Source organism: Nyctereutes procyonoides, unplaced genomic scaffold (genome assembly GCF_905146905.1).
Source record: "Nyctereutes procyonoides isolate TBG_1078 unplaced genomic scaffold, NYPRO_anot_genome, whole genome shotgun sequence".
NCBI lineage: Eukaryota > Metazoa > Chordata > Mammalia > Carnivora > Canidae > Nyctereutes > Nyctereutes procyonoides.
This window is the reverse complement of record NW_026575047.1, coordinates 28,950,230-28,965,996: the sequence shown is the minus strand read 5'-3', so window position 1 is coordinate 28,965,996 and position 15,767 is coordinate 28,950,230. Positions and strand designations below refer to the sequence as shown.

Below are 15,767 nucleotides of genomic sequence, written 5' to 3'. Positions count from 1 at the left end.
CTCAATTATGTAGGAAAATCTACATTGGGGGTCTTTCCCAGAATTAGGGTGATTAGCAGAGATGAACTTTATCTGAGTGACCCGTCTATAGGACAGGACAAACAGCTAATTACCAAACATCTGCTCTTCTACTGCCTGTGAATGACGCACCTTCCCTTCGAAGACCCGGACCCCTGCCTTCGGGAGGGTAATAGTTCGGGATGACCTACGTACCTCATTTTGCCTGTCTTTGGAATTTCCATGTCTTTGTGGATTCCCCACACGTATATTATTACATTTGGTAGTTTTCATGTGTCTCATGTCAATTTGCTTCTTAGTCCACCTTGAAGGACCTTTGAAGGCGGGGGGTGGGTGGGGCAGGAGACTCTGGTTCCTTGACACTGTCAAAGGGATATTATCCAAGTTTTACAGGAAAGTGGGGTCTTAGGAAGGTAGAACTGATTTGTTTAAAGTCACCCAGTGTTATGGTCTGGATGTGTCCTTCCCATCTGACTTCCAAATTTATATGTTGAAATCCCAAAGCCCAATGTGATAGTATTAGGAGGTGGACCTTTGGCGGGGGGTGGGGGGTGGGGGGTATGCAGTGACCCTTATGTATAAGATTAGCTTAGTGCCCTTATAAAAGTGGCTCCTGTGAGCTCCCTAGCCCCTCCAGCACTGAGATCCAAGTCTGTGACCTGGAAGAGGGCCCTTACCCCTAACCATGTTGGCACCCTGATCTCAGACTTCCAGCCTCCAGAACTGTGAGCAATAAATTTCAGCTTACAAGTCACCCAGTCTTTGGTGTTTTGTTGTGGTGCCTGAACGAGGACACCCAGGCAGAGAGCAGTAGAGCTGGAACTGCCTCACAAGTGTGGCTGTTGACAGCACACATACCATACGGCATTGCATGTCTGTTCTGGTGATACTTAAGACAGATGATTTCCGTTCTTCAGGTGAAGAAACAGTCCTGTAAGTTAAGTGGCTTTCTAGTGGTATAGTTAGTTTTAGGAGAGCTAATTTCATTCCACTTGGCAACTAGACCTTATGATTGATTATTTAGCATGTTTCTTTTGCTTTCCTTAGTGATGTGCAAAGAGGATAAAAGGAGCAAGGGGGTGAGGAAGAGGGGATGTGTTCTCTCATGCATTAGCTACTCATTCAAGTATTTTTTTTTTAAAGATCTTACTTATTTATTCATGAGAGGCAGAGACAGACAGGAAGAAGCAGGCTCCCTGTAGGGGAGGGAAATTTTTTTTTTTTATTATACATACTTAATGGTTAGGAAAACAAAGTGTTCAGAAATGTTTAAACTACCAAGAATTAATTCTCCTAATGCTCCAGAAAAAGCCCTTTATAACAATTTGATAGGGCCGCCTGGGTGGCTCAGTTAGTTGGGCACCTGACTCTTGGTTTCTGCTTGGGTTGTGGGATCAAGCCCCATGTCAAGGCTCCATGCTCAATGGGGGAGTCTGGTTCCTCTCTCCCTCTACCTCTGCCCTTCTGTAGCTCTAAAATAAATAAATCTTTTTAAACATTAACAAAAATAACTTGATATATCTTTCCAGATATGACCCATACAAATGCACATGCACACATAGGGGAGGGGACTCGATTCCAGAACCCCAGCATCATGACCTGAGCCAAAGGCAGACGCTCAACCACTGAGCCACCCAGGTGTCCCTAAACAAGTAATTTTTGAGTGCCTACTATGTAGTAGGCTCTGATCTGTGACACACAGGAACTAAGTAGACAAAGACCTCTGCCCACATTGTTTCATTCTATACATTAAACAGTGTACTAGAACTTGAATATGTTTAGAGCATGTGAAAAAGGTAGAGCCTGCTAAAAAAAAGAGCAAGGTTAGATGGTAAAGGAATGTTGGGGAGGGAGGGGCTTACAGTTTCAGGTAGGGTGGTTGTTATGGACTGGATGTGTGTCCCCCACAAAATTCCTGTGTTGGAGCCCTAACCCCTCAATGTGGCTGTAATTGGAGATGGCCTCTAAAGACGTAATTCAGGTTAAATGAGATAACAAAGCAGGGGGTGTGTGCCCAGATCCCATATGATCAGTGTCCTTAGGGGAAGAGACACTAGAGAGCTCTTTCTCTTGAAGAAAGGCCATGTTAAGCATTTGGGAAGAAGACTTGCCATAAGACACAATCAAATTGACATGAGACAGATTAAGAAGAGAAAATCAAATTTAAGGGCGTAAATCAGAGAATCTACACAGGCAGCACATTCCAAAGGCAATGAGACAGCAGGAAACTTACCTGAGCTTAGGGGAGGGGTGGGGCCTGAGGGTACAGAGGGCAGAAGCTAATTGGCAGAGAGGTGGGGGGAGATCTTTGGAAAAACAAGGTTGCCCTATTATGCAGATAAGTACCTTAGGTAGAGGGGAATCTCGGTTATAGGCTAAATTTCCAATGTAAATTTAGACAGTTGTAGGGGAGGCAGAGCTTTTCCTGAATCTGCTGGGTTTTGATTACTTGTAACTCAAAATAATCTTTATGCCAAAGCACAGACTTGGGGCAATCTGCCTTGTGCCCCTACAGTCGACACAGCAAGAAGGTGGCTGTCTGCGAGCTAGAAAGAGTCCTGAAGTAGAATCCTAATCTGCTGGCATCTTGATCTTGGACTTCAAGCCTTCTGAAAGTAAGCTGTCGTTTGGGCCACCTGGTCAGTGGTATTTTGTTACAGCAGCCAGAGTTGAGTAAGGCAGAGAGTGAGCGAGGACCTCATGTTAGGAGGTGACATTTAAGCAAATCTTAAAGGAGGTGCAGAAGCTAGCCACTCTTTGGTGGCGGAGTGGAGTGGTGGGGAGAGTGAGGGGCAGCCATAGATGAGATCAGAGACATGACCATGTGGGGCCCAGGTTCCCAAATCTCGGTTTATGGTGCCCTTTTTGTCTTAGTAATTTTTCATGATGCCTTACATCAAAGGAAATACTGAACAAGGTCTTATGAGTTGTTAGATTCTAACAATTCAATAGTCAAGTCTGACAGATGTTGCTGTGTTAAGCTCAGAAATGGAAGCCATCCTCTGTGCCCCCGTGAATATACGGTGCTGTCCTGGGGTGCCTTGGTGGACAGTTTGAAACTGGCAAAGGTAGAGTGGTCTATTTTAAGGACTTTGGCTTGGACTTTTGGCAGCCACGGCTTTGACTTTGAGCGAAGGAGTGACAAGGTACATTTTAAAAGATTGCCTTGACTGTTGTGTTGATAATCTTTTTTTTTTTTTTAAATTTTTATTTATTTATGATAGTCACACAGGGAGGGAGAGAGAGAGAGAGAGGCAGAGAGACAGGCAGAGGGAGAAGCAGGCTCCATGCGCCGGGAGCCCGACGTGGGATTTGATCCCGGGTCTCCAGGATCGCGCCCTGGGCCAAAGGCAGGCGCCAAACCGCTGCGCCACCCAGGGATTCCCTGTGTTGATAATCTTGAAGCTAATTGCAACAATCCAGGCAAGAGATGATATAGCAGCTGGGGGGGGGGGGGAGTGATGGACGTGGTGAGAAGACAGTTACATAATAGCATGTATTTTAAAGATTTAATGTGAGGGTGAGAGAGAAAGAGAGAAGAGTCAGTGATGACTCCCAAGGTCTTTGACGGTGAGCAGAAGAGGATATCGAGTTGTTTATAAATGTGGGGGAGGAGGCTGCGGATAGGGCAAGCTGTGCTGTGGGTATTGGGAGTGTAGTTTGGACAAACAGATTTGCTCTATGAATATCCCGGTGCACGTATTGGTGGGTAGATGTATCTTGAGTCTGGAGTTTAAGAGAGAGAGAGAGAGATCTGGAGGTTGTGGGGATAGAGTTGGCATTTGATGCTATGAGATTAGATGGATAAGATCCCCCAGGGAATATGTCGGTCATGATCTAGGAGCTAAGAACCACACAACGATGTGAAGAGGGCAAGTTTAAGGTAAAGAATGATTGAATAGCAAAGGATTAAGTATTAAGGGCTAAAGAGAACTTCCGAAACTTGCACTAGGGGAGGAGTACTCAAAGAAGGACAAATTTGGAAGGCAGACCCCTCCCCAAGGCTGACATCTAGACCTCTTTGGAGAAGGTTTGGTTGAGGCCCATTGGATGGCACAGAAGTTTGCTGGGTTTCCTGGCCAGTGCTGGTCTATGATCACTGGGGAAGCAGGAAAGGTCCTGCCAAGGTACAGGTAGACTGAAGCTGGGAAGCACTCCCACTGGGATAGCTTTGAAATTCACTGGGGGTTCTGCTCTTTGGGAGTTGCTGAAACTCAACGGGAAGCCATCCATGAGAGTGTGGCTGGATGTCCCTTGCATGTGCAAGGTAGTCATGAGGCAGGAGCAATACAGAAATGAGCCAAAACCGGGAAGAGAAGCTGCTTCCTCTTGCAGGGTCCCTCTAGCACTCTCTATTGGCAAACTTCACATCATGTCAACTGTGCAGGAGTAATGCTTCCAAGGCTCATCTCCATTAGAGCAGAGTAGGCAATGAAATGTGACTTTGGAACAGAGGCAATACACCGGTAACTGGCTGCTATGGACTAGATATTTGTGTCTCCCCCCAAATTCGTATTTTGAGACTTACCCCTGCCTACCTCTCCTCCCTTTCCCCCTCACAATGTGATGATGTTAGGAAGTAGGGCCTTTGGGAGATAATTAGGATGAGATGAGGTCATCAGAGAGTAGGGCTTGCACAATTAGTGCCCTTAGAGTCATGAAAGAGCTTGCTTTTCTGTTCTGCTTGCTGGAGATGTGAGGATAAAAGCATTCTGAGTGCAGAAGTCAAGGTTCTGCCCTCAAAAGTGGGCTCTCACCAAAACCTGAGCATACTGGCACCCCAATCTCAGACTTCCAACCTCCACAACTGTGAGAAATGCATTGCTGTTGTTTATAAGCCAGTCAGTTCGTGCTGGTTTGATACAGCAGCCCAAACTATGACACTAGCAATCCATTAAGTGCGTGCAGAGTAGTGAAGACCAAGGACCGATCGCTCTAAAACTGAGAGGTTGAGAAGAAGAGGAACTCAACCAGGGACACTGAGAAGGAACAACCGACAAGGTAGGAGGAAAACTAAGAATGTGGTATCCCTAGGAATAAAGTGAAGAAAGCATATTGAGAAGGATAGTGCTGTCAAGCACTGTTGAGAAGGCAGGTAAGATGAAGGACTTTGTTGCTGGCGGCCACCCAAAATGCTGCTGGCCAGTTTCAGGAGAGCAGCGGGGGCAAGAGAGCAGGGGAGGAAAGGAGTTGGGGTGCAGACAGCTTTGACTCAATGTACATACTTTGTTGGAGTCTTCTAAACTTTGTTCCTGATCAGAATCTAGAAAAATCTAGCAGGCTTTGAGGTCTGCTTTGTCCTCAGACATAGACTCTGTTGCTGACATCTTTTCCCAGGGGGCTGATCTGATATATAAAATTTGCAGCCTGGCTTCTTGAATTTTCAGGTTTCCTTAACCTGAGTTTGCTGAAAAGTGCTTGTCCCCAGTGCTCATTTCCTGCCATGCTCCTGACTGAAGCTTCTCCTCCCTCCAGATGGGTTCTCAGCAGTTTGGAGGTCAGCCAATACATTCCCAAGGTGTACACAGCTTCTGGTAGTAGTCAGAGCTGCATGTCACAGGGCTGCTGAGCACTGGGAAGGAGCCCCTTGCAGTCTGTTCATTACATAGATGTGGCTTTTCTTGGGAACTTACAGCCAGAATGTGACCTATGCCCAGAAGCTGTAGAGAGTTAATGATTAAGTATAAGGACTCTGGAGTCAGAATGCCTGCATTTGAACAGGGTGCTTCCTTTTACTTGCTGTAGAAACCTTGAGCATATCCTTTAATCTCTCTCAGTGTCTAAACTGAATCAGAAATGGGAGCATAATGGCAACAGTCTCCAAGGAGTAAGCAGATTAATACATGCAAAGGGACTGAGCAAAGTGCTCAGGAAATATTAGTTAAGGGGCACCTGGGTAGCTCAGTTGGTTGGGCGTCTGCCTTCGACTCAGGTCGTGATCCTGGGGTTCTAGGATTGAGTCCTTCATTAGGCTCCCTGCTGAGTGGGGAGCCTGCTTCTCCTTCTCCCTCCACTCCTCCCCCTGCTCATGTGCTCTTTCTCTTTCTCTCAAATAAATAAAATCTTAAAAAAAGAAAGTTTTAGTTAAATAAATTAGTTTCTGATTTATGTTGAAATATGATGGAAAACAGTCATGTTAGTTTTTAAGAGCTACATCATTTAGTAGTTCAATCAGCTATTAAATACCTTCTCAGGGTCAGGTTAAAAACATGCACTTAATTGGCAAATATTTACTGACCCACTCTGATTTGCAAAATGCTGTGCATATTACAAAGGTGAATAAGAGAGATCTGCCTTAAGAAGCACTTAAAGTCTTTTGGAGAGAGAAGTAGGAACACAAAGAGTTATCATTTATTGTTTATTGGGTGCCAGGAACTTGGAGTATGTTCTCATTTGATTTTCAAAATAACCCTCGGTGTGTGTGTCGGTTTATGCGCTCCCCAGATACACTTGCACAGCTTTATGCCTAGAGCCGCCCTATATAACTTGTGGTTCCTCTAGTTCTGGGCCTAGCCCCTGCTGCTGTTGCTGCTGCTACCCTTTGTCTGCACTGCCTGCCAGAGATGCCATCTTGCACACTGGCTGGTGGGACCTACAGGGGCTGGACTTCCCCAGTGGTGACCTGGAAGGGCCAGGTGATCACTCTAAAGGGGACAAGTTGCCATCCCTTTGTGGGGTGGGGGAGGAGCCTGGAGGGAGCCTCTTGCTCCCTCAGCAGGACTTCTCTGAGATACAATAATTTATTCAGCCCCGGATGAGCACTGGGTGTTATACTATATGTTGGTAAATAGAACCTAAATAAAAACAAATGTAATAAAATAAAATTTATTCAGCCCCTCTGAAGACCTCTCTCAAGACCAAGCAGCCAGCTGCACTTGTTACCAAGCTGTGATCAGTCCAGGAATGTGCTGCCTGGGATTTTTCTTTTCCTGCCTCACTGTCTTTCCTCTTCGTTCCTGCTTCCTGAGATTGCATCTACCCCAAAAGAAAGTGCTAGCACATAAACTTTTATTCTTTAGGGAACTCCCATTATTATGGGATTTTTACATATCTATCTATCCATCCATCCATGGACAAAAATGATATCAAACATGTTAATTCCTGCATCATTAATTACTGAAATCCTCGAAACAACTCAAGAGACCAACAGCAGAGTGTTGTTAATCACTACTGCTAACATTTATTGAGCGCTTTCTATACTGTGTAGGTACTGCTTAATAAGCATTAACCAATCTTTACAGCTCTAATGAGAAACTCCTACTCTGATGTCCCTTTTACAGTGAGAGGTGTGAGGCAGAAGGAGAACTACTTGCCCAAAGTCACTTAGGAGGCAGTGAGAGCCAGGATTTGAACAGGCATTCAGTCTATAGAGTCTGCTCTCAGCCACCCTACTATACCAGCCCACAAATAAGCCAGAGATTTAGCATCATTTAGTTGTGCTAATAACAGATGTAATTTATTATTATTGCTCTTATTAAAGATCACGTTTTCAAATAATGCTTAGTGATATGAGAAAATTTTTAAAAGATTTTATTTATTCATGAGAGACACACAGAGAGAGAGGCAGAGACACAGGCAGAGGGAGAAGCAGCCTCCATGCAGGGATCCTGATATGGGACTCGATCCTGGGACTCCAGGATCATGCCCTGGGTTGAAGACAGATGCTCAACCGCTGAGCCACTCAGGCATCCCGATGTGAGAAATTTTTCATGGTATAATACCAAGCAAAAGGCAGGATGCATGATATATGTTATTATATAATACCACGTGACTCCAGCTAAACACATTGTGCCGTATTTTGTCAATGTGAAGACACTCTGTGTATTTGTATATTTCACTGTTGTTGAAACCAGTAGCATCTTACAACTGATGATGTGTCATAGCTTAATTGGTAGTGTTCTTAATGCCCATAAAGTAATGGTGTCACTTAAAACCAACAGTGTTTTAGATGCAGTAAAATATTGTATACAAGTAGGTGGGGAAAAGTGGGAGGAAATACACCAAAAGGAGCAATAATGAGGGGTCTCTGGGTCATGAGTGATGACTTAAGTTTATACAAATGAGTTGAATCTTGACCACTGTACTCTGCCTCTGCCAGAGAAGGATGGTTGTTTCTTCTTGTTATCAGTTGGTTAATAATTTGTCCTCATTTATTTACTCTCTATCTTGCCTCCTGCATGATAACAAACAAAAGGCAGAGTCTGTTTACCGGGTAAACACTACATCCCACACTATTCAGTTAGGGAGTGATCTAGCTAAGTACACATAATAGCGGCTGTGCGTGCTGGTTCCTTGACTGACTCAGGCTCTTCACTCCTGGATCTGCGGGGATGATGACAATATATGGTGCCTACTACATGCCAGGCACCATGCCCGTTCCTCATCTGTTTCAGCCTCAGAATAACCCTATTAGTCACGATTATTTTTCCATTTTACAGATTAGAAAACTGAGGCAAAGAGAGGGACATCCACTTGTCTGGCCCACAGCTCTGGGTGATGGAACTGGGGCTTGGGAGGACGATTGTACACTCTGAGCTCTCCATCAGCCTTTCAGTTTTGCCCTCAGGGGTATTGGTTGGACTGGGGGTCCCTCCAGGAGGTTAAGTGACTGACCTCAAGGATCACCATGAATTGCTGATCCAGGTAAACAAAAAGCTCATCCAAAGCTTGGGTGATGGGAAAAGTCAGGGAGTGGATGGGGCATGACGTGCTCCCCTCCCGTCCTCTATGATCTCTGGCTTTCTCCCCATCCCCTTTTCTTCTCTCTCTTTGCCTTGTCTCTGTGGTCCTCGCTTCCTGGAAAGTGATAATATATATATATTTTTTAAGTAAGCTCTACACCCAATGTGGGGCTTGAATTCACGACCCCCCAGATCAAGAGTCATAGGCTCTACCGACTAAACCAGCCAGGAGCCCCAGTGATAAGATTTTATATGGCATTCGTTGCCCTACAAAAAGGTATAGAGCTAAATTCTATATATATATAAAAGGGAAAGCTCATCTTAAGCTCTTCATTGAATTCTAGCTAATTCTTAGCTAAAGAAAAAACGTGGTTTAGGAAGTTTGCCTGTTCTTTTTTTAAAGATTTTATTTATTTGAGAGAGAGCAGAGTGAGAGCACGAGGGGAAGGCAGAGGCAGGGAGGGAGAAGTAGGCTCCCTTCTGAGCAGGGACCTGGTGGGGGGCTCCATCCCAGGACCTGGGATCATGACCTGAGCCCAAGACAGATGCCCAGGTCCCCGGGCTTCCTGCTCTTTAGAGTCTTTGCAATAATCTTCCCCTGTTATTTCATGCTCATTCCACAGAATCACTTCCAGGGGAAAGCTATTCCTAGCACCCCTACTGGCTCAAATTCCACATTAGGACTTTTCATAGTCCCTTCCAGAATTGTAGTTTACTCTTGTTTGTGTGATGGTGATTAGTCTGTCCCCCATCAGCCTTTAAGCTCCATGAGACAAGAACAGCAGTGTATGCCTGTTTTTGTTTTGTTTTGTTTTAAGATTTATTTACTTTAGAAAGAATGAGAGGGAGAGAGAGCACGTGGGAGCAGGGGAGAGGGGCAGAGGGAGAGACAAAATCTCAAGCAGCCTCTCCCCTCGATCCCACAACCCTGAGATCATGACCTGAGCCAAAATCAAGTCGGATGCTTAACTGACTAGGCCACCCTGATGCCTCACTTGTTTTTTAAACTCACCTTCATATCCTCAGCACACAGCATGGTGCCTGGTACCTAGGAAGGGCTGTATATTTGTTGCATATGCAGAGTGCTCTGAAACAGAGGAGGAAATCACAGCCCTCCTTAGAGTGTACAGGTTGCCATGAACCCCTGTGGGTGTCTGCTGTAATGGCCTGGCTGCTTTGATCCCCTGCTGTGATATTGTGATTTATAATAGAAATTCGTATTTGGCCTTAGTCCTGGTTTCTGGCACAGAGCTCCTAAACCCTTGGAATTTTTGAGGTGATAAGAGCAAGACAGGTGTGTTTTATTACATTAACGAAGTGACTTTTGGACCACACCTGAGGTTGAGCACAGTTGCCAAGAGAACCAATCAAGTGATTGGAGGGTTGGAACTTTCAACCACTTCCAGCTGAAGCTCTGGAGAAGGGAGAAGGTCTGGAGGTTGAATCAACTGCAAGTGACCAATGATTTAATCAATCATATCTATATGGTGAAACCTCCACAAAACCCAAAAGGATGGGGTTTGGAGAGCTTCTGGGTTGGAGAACAGGTGGAGATGGGGGGAAGGTGGTGCCCTCCCCTCCAAGAGGACCTGGAAGCTCAGCTCGCCTTCCCCTATATCTTGCCCTCTGCTGGTCCTGAGTTATATTCTTTTATAGTAAACCGGTAATCTGGCAAGTAAAATGTGTCTTTGAGTTCTGTCTTTTGAGTCCTCAAGAGGGAGGCTTGGGAACTTCCAATCTAGGGCTGGTTGGTCAAGAAGCATAGGTGACAACTTGAGCTTGTTATTACCAATTGTCATGGGTAGTGCTGTGGGACTGAGCCCTTACCCTGTGGGATGTGGTGCTATCTCTGGGTAGATAATGTCAGAATGAGTTGAATTGTAGGACATCCAGCTGGTGTCGGAGAATTGCTCGGTGTGGGGAAAACACCCACGTGGAATTAGTGTCAGAATCCTTACCTGCCAAGCTCTTCCTGCCATTCTCTAACTTAGTCTTGTGCCAAAGTGAGACAAAATGGCACCCAGAGTGGTACAGGAAGGCAAGCGCTTTTGGGCCGAGAGAGGATGACTGGGCTGCAGGCTCTCAGCTCTGTCATGGTCTCTTTCATATCATGTGAGGCAAGACTTAGGGGTGGTCTTTGTGCCTCTGGTTTTTAGGAAACAGTATGGACATGAGAATCAGTAAACTTGATACTGAATCCTTTTTATCCCTCACTCATGCTCCAGCCTAACATGCTTTCTTTCACCTGCTCCTATAATGGTGTAGCCATTCTTTTCTACTTCCAGGAAGCTCAAACAAGCCTCACTGGGATGTGTGGGCTACCAACAGTTAATAGTTTGATACTTCTTTGAATGGATATGAAAAAGTATCTGTTGTGGAGAAACAGATTTTTGGTTAATAAAAATTTCATGGCAAATGCTTTTTTCTTTCTTTTATTTATTTTTTAAGATTTTATTTATTTATTCATGAGAGACCCAGAGAAAGAGGCAGAGACACAGGCAGAGGGAGAAACAGGCTCCCTGCGGGGAGCCCGATGCAGACTCAATCCCAGGACCCCAGTATTCAGGACCTGGGCTAAAGGCAGATGCTCAACCACTGAGCCACCCAGGAATCCCTCTTTCTTTCTTTTTTTTTTTAAACTGATTTATTTCTGCGAGCAGTAACCAACCCAACATTTTGAAAATACTTTGGCAACATCATTCTTGTTGGTAGTATTTATTCTGGTTTCCCTATCTGATCTTCCAGATCAGATTTCTTGGGAGGGCCTTGAAAGGGCTTGTGGTTTAGGTGGTCAAAGGCTGCGACACAGCAGAGAGGCAAACATAATCTGAATCAGCATTTCAGCCCACGGTGATGGGCTTTAGCTGCCTGTGACTGCAGGTGCAGAGAAAAACTCAGAGGAGCGGAGTTCTAAAAATGTCCACTTGGCGGTGCTGTCAGCTTATTTAGGTACAAACTATTCTGGTAACGTTTCAGTGACTGTTACAAATTGATGCCCCAGACAACTATCCACCAATGCAGATCCCACGATTACAATTACACAACTTGCAACTGGATGAATAAGTTCTGGAATCTAATGCACAGCAATAATGATTATAGTCAACAATGCTATATTATGTACTTCAAAGTTGCTAAGAGTAGATCTTCAATGTTCTCACTACACACGCAAAAATGATAATTATGTGATGTATTAGAGGTGTTATCAAAGATTGTAGTCATATTGCAATCTGTAAATGTATCCGGTCAACATGTCCACTTTGAAGTAACACAATGTTATATGTCAATTACATCTCAATAAAAACAAGAACCAAACAAGAAAGACAGCATGTGGTGTGCTTATTTGCCTGTTTCACCTTCAGGACTGTAAAATTCATGGATGAATATCAGTGCTCCCAGAGATGCTGCTCGGTTGTCTTCTTTCTCCAACTTTGGTTCGTCAGCAAACGAGATCATGTAGGGAGCTTATTAAAAATGGATTCCTAGAACCTTCCCCAGTTCTGCATCAGTAGTTGTGGGATAGAGTCATGTCTTAATTGTCTATTGTTTTATAACAAATCACCCTCAACTCAGTGGCTTAAAAGAACAGTGCTTATTATCCTACATAGTCTCTGTGGGTCAGGAATTTGGGGGTGGCTAATTTGGGGGCTCTGGCTTGGGGTCTCCCACAAGATTACAGTCAGATGTCACCTGGAGTTATGTTCATCTGAAGGCTTGATTGGGCTGGTATATCCACTTTCCGGGAAGTTGCTTCCAGGAAGAGTCCAGGACAGGAAAGGCGTACTCGACTGGCTCAGATATCTATTCAGCCACAGGTGCTGTCTGGGATTGGCAGAATTTTAGATGCTGCTTCTTTTGTTGGTTGCATCCCTGCTGGGGTCCTCTGACCAGCAACCCTGAACATAGCTTTCTCCTCCAGCAGGTATAACCCTTTGCCCCTTCTGTGGGGCCTCTAGGTTTCCAGGTTTTCCTTCTGTGCTGGTCACTTTGTTCTTCCAGGCCATTCTCTTGGGCAGTGGACCTTTCAAGATTGTTTGAGATGGGCTCCTTCCCACATGGCCCACATCTGGCTGCTGAAAAACTTGAGCCTTTGCCTCTGTGAGTGAAAGAAAGGAGAAATACCATAGCTCTCCAAAGCTCCCCTAAGACCTTGCCTCTCCCTTTTCATCCCTTTGTTGTAGGCTGGAGGTGAGTGTTCAAGGACCCTGGTAATGGATTCTCAGTTTCCTCATGGGCCCTGCACAAATGATCTCACACTCTGCTGGGGACTTGGTACCTATCCTGTTCTTGGCCTGTGGGCATCACTAGAAACTCTGACACATAATATCCTTTCGACATCCTGTTCTATCTCTCCATACTCCAACAATCAGGCTTCACCAACCAGACTCCCCTTCCAAGGAACCTCTTGGCCCTCTGCTCTTGGGTGTCCCTGTGGTGACTTGAATGTAGCAAATCAGAGGTCAGCATCCATCCCTGTCTCAGCTTGGGCTGCTATGATAAAATACCACAACCTGGGTGGCTTATAAACAACAGAAATTTATTGCTCACAGTTCTAGAGGCTGTTAGTCTAGGATCAGGGAACCTGCATGGCCAGGGGAGGGGCCCAGTTCTGAATTTCAGACTTCTCATTGTATCGCCCCCTGGTGGGAGGGGCTGGGAGCTCTCTGGAGTCTCTTCTATAAGAGCACTAATCCCCTTCAGCAAGGCTTGGTGCTGTGCTATGTGCCCTCTTCTCTTCCTGTGATATTCTGTGCCTTCACTGGACCCCTCTTATGCCCAGCTTGCAGCCTGTCTGCCCGTATTTTATTCCAACTGTTGCTGGGGCCACCAGCTTTGAGCAGGTTCAAGATTCGCGCTTCCCTAGCGTATCTTGCTGCCTATTTCACTTTCTGCCCTGGCCTTGCCTGACCTGGAGGTTCCAGATGCCTTCAGGAATGTGCCAGGTATTTGCATAGGCACAAACCCTGAAGGGCAGGAGTGAACACGGAATGAGTAACTCTTGAGCCTGGGCCAGGGAGTGGGGTGGGGGGTGCGGGTGGGGGTGGTGGTGGTGGTGCGGGAGCTGGTAGACTGATGTCTTCTCTTCTGTCCTTCAGGCACTCAGCATGAGGTACATTCCTTGAGGCGCCTTCCAGAGTCCCAGGGGGTGCACCCCAGTGGCCCCACATGATCCAGCTTGATAAAGCACCGTGTACTGGCTTTCTTTTCTGCTTGGTTCTCTCTTCCCAAGCCCCCAGACCTCCATCCCTGTTCCCTAGGAACCACTTCCCAAAATAAATGAATGCCTATGATCCCTCATCTTAGCTTTGTTTTTTGGGGGGAACTCAAACTATCTTTAACTCTGCCACTGCCTTTGCCAAATTAAAAGTATGATAATTATCGGTCTATATTTCTTTCTTTACCAGCTACAAGATCTTTAAAGACTGTGCCTTATTTTGTCATTCATGTAGTTCATAATAAATGCTTGTTCAATGAATGGCTCAGAGATAGGAATACTATGATAAGTTTACAAATAGCACCTAAAGGGTATTGGGGTGAATTATGATTGTAAGATGCCTTCCAGGCTTTAGCTTATCTAACTCTAGAGCAATTTTAGGAGGCAGATGTTATTACCCCGATTTTACAGATGAAGAACACATTTAGAGAGGTCAAGTGACTTGCCCAGACACACAGCTAGGGAGAAAAGAAGTGAGGATTTGAACTCTGGTCTGATTCCCAGATTGGCCTCTTACCACTATTACCGGGAAGCTAGGGAAGCTTGTTGTTCTTGGAGCATAGAGGGCCAGCGAGGGAGTCTGCGGAGAGGAGGTTGTCTTTGCCAGGGGCTGGATCATGCGGGAGCTTCGTCCTAGCGGTTTTTATCTTGCAGACAAAGGAGAACCTCCCAAGGCCTTCAAACCTTTTCTCTTTGTGAGCCTCTCCAGGTTTCGTTGCCTTTTAGAAAATACAAGCGGTTTGGAAAACATCCACAAGGGGGCAGGCGTTGGCCATAGATGAAGAAGCAAGAAAACCTGGCGCTGGAAACTGGTTCAATTTTCTTTTCCTCCTGGGGCCTCTGCTCAGCTCTTGGAGTAGCTCTAAGATCGATAAGTAACCTCCAGCACCGGAGGCTTGCTGCTGTTCCTTCTGATTTTTTTCTCCCTCCCGGCCTTCCTCTCTCCTTCCCTCCCACCCTTTCTCCCCTGCACTCCTTTTGTTTACTCTCTTCACTGAAGTGGAGAGTCGGGCTAAAAAAGTGGTGGAGTCTTCCTAAACATCACCACACTTGCAACATCTTAAAGCCCAGTCCGCGTACAAACAAATGATAGTACACACACACACACACGCACACACACACATCCCAACAAGAGCTTGTCAGGAGTCCCTGTAAAGGTTTCATCACCTCTACATAGGAAATGGTTATTGATTCCAATTCATCCCTAACTAATATTTACTGAACATACCGTGGGTGTCAGGCTCAGTGCTGGCAGACCAAGCATATGCTATTCCGTTGAATTTTCACACAGATACTTTGAAGTCCATAGGATTTTCCATATTTATAAATGAGGCACTTGAGTCTCAGAGAGGTGAAGAGCATACCACTAGCAGGCCATAGAGCCATAATTTTAACCAAATTTTGGACTTCCACTCCACTGATCCTGCCATTAAACCACACTGGATTGGTTGATTTATCACCATCTCTATGTGAGTGTGATTCGAGGCGCCCAACGTGGGGATGGGGGAGATGCTAACCAGCTATCCTTGGTGCATAGATGAAGATGAGGGATGGGGGACAGGAACTGCTGTTGCTCTAAACGTCAGTTTTCTAACTCTGAGCAGAGGCTGGAGGCCTCAGGGAAGAGGAGTAGAGTTAGGGGTCATGGAATGGAAGTATTTCACTAACTCAAGTGGTCTGTGATCCCTTGCTCAGCCAAGGACTATCCTGGATATTCCTAGTGGCCAGCACAGGGCTAGGATCCAAAACACTAAGGTTCCACTGAATCCCTTGTACAGAGGGAAGACTAAAGACTATACCTGAAGTGACCAGTCTATGGCCAATCAGTGGAAGAGCCAAGTGTGGAACCCTGGTTT

At 45.6% G+C, this 15,767-nt stretch overlaps 1 long non-coding RNA gene across 2 annotated transcripts; it reads left to right on the top strand.

Annotated features, from left to right (window-relative positions):
- Window positions 1-2,382: 2,382 nt before the first annotated feature.
- LOC129510555 (uncharacterized) lies at window positions 2,383-14,075 on the top strand. 2 transcript variants are annotated; one of them, XR_008664616.1, is made up of 2 exons: window positions 2,383-2,633; window positions 13,793-14,075. It is a non-coding gene; the product is annotated as an uncharacterized LOC129510555 (long non-coding RNA). The 2 variants fall into 2 exon arrangements; XR_008664615.1 differs by lacking the exon at window positions 2,383-2,633 and adding an exon at window positions 4,045-5,019.
- The last annotated feature ends 1,692 nt before the right edge of the window (window positions 14,076-15,767 follow it).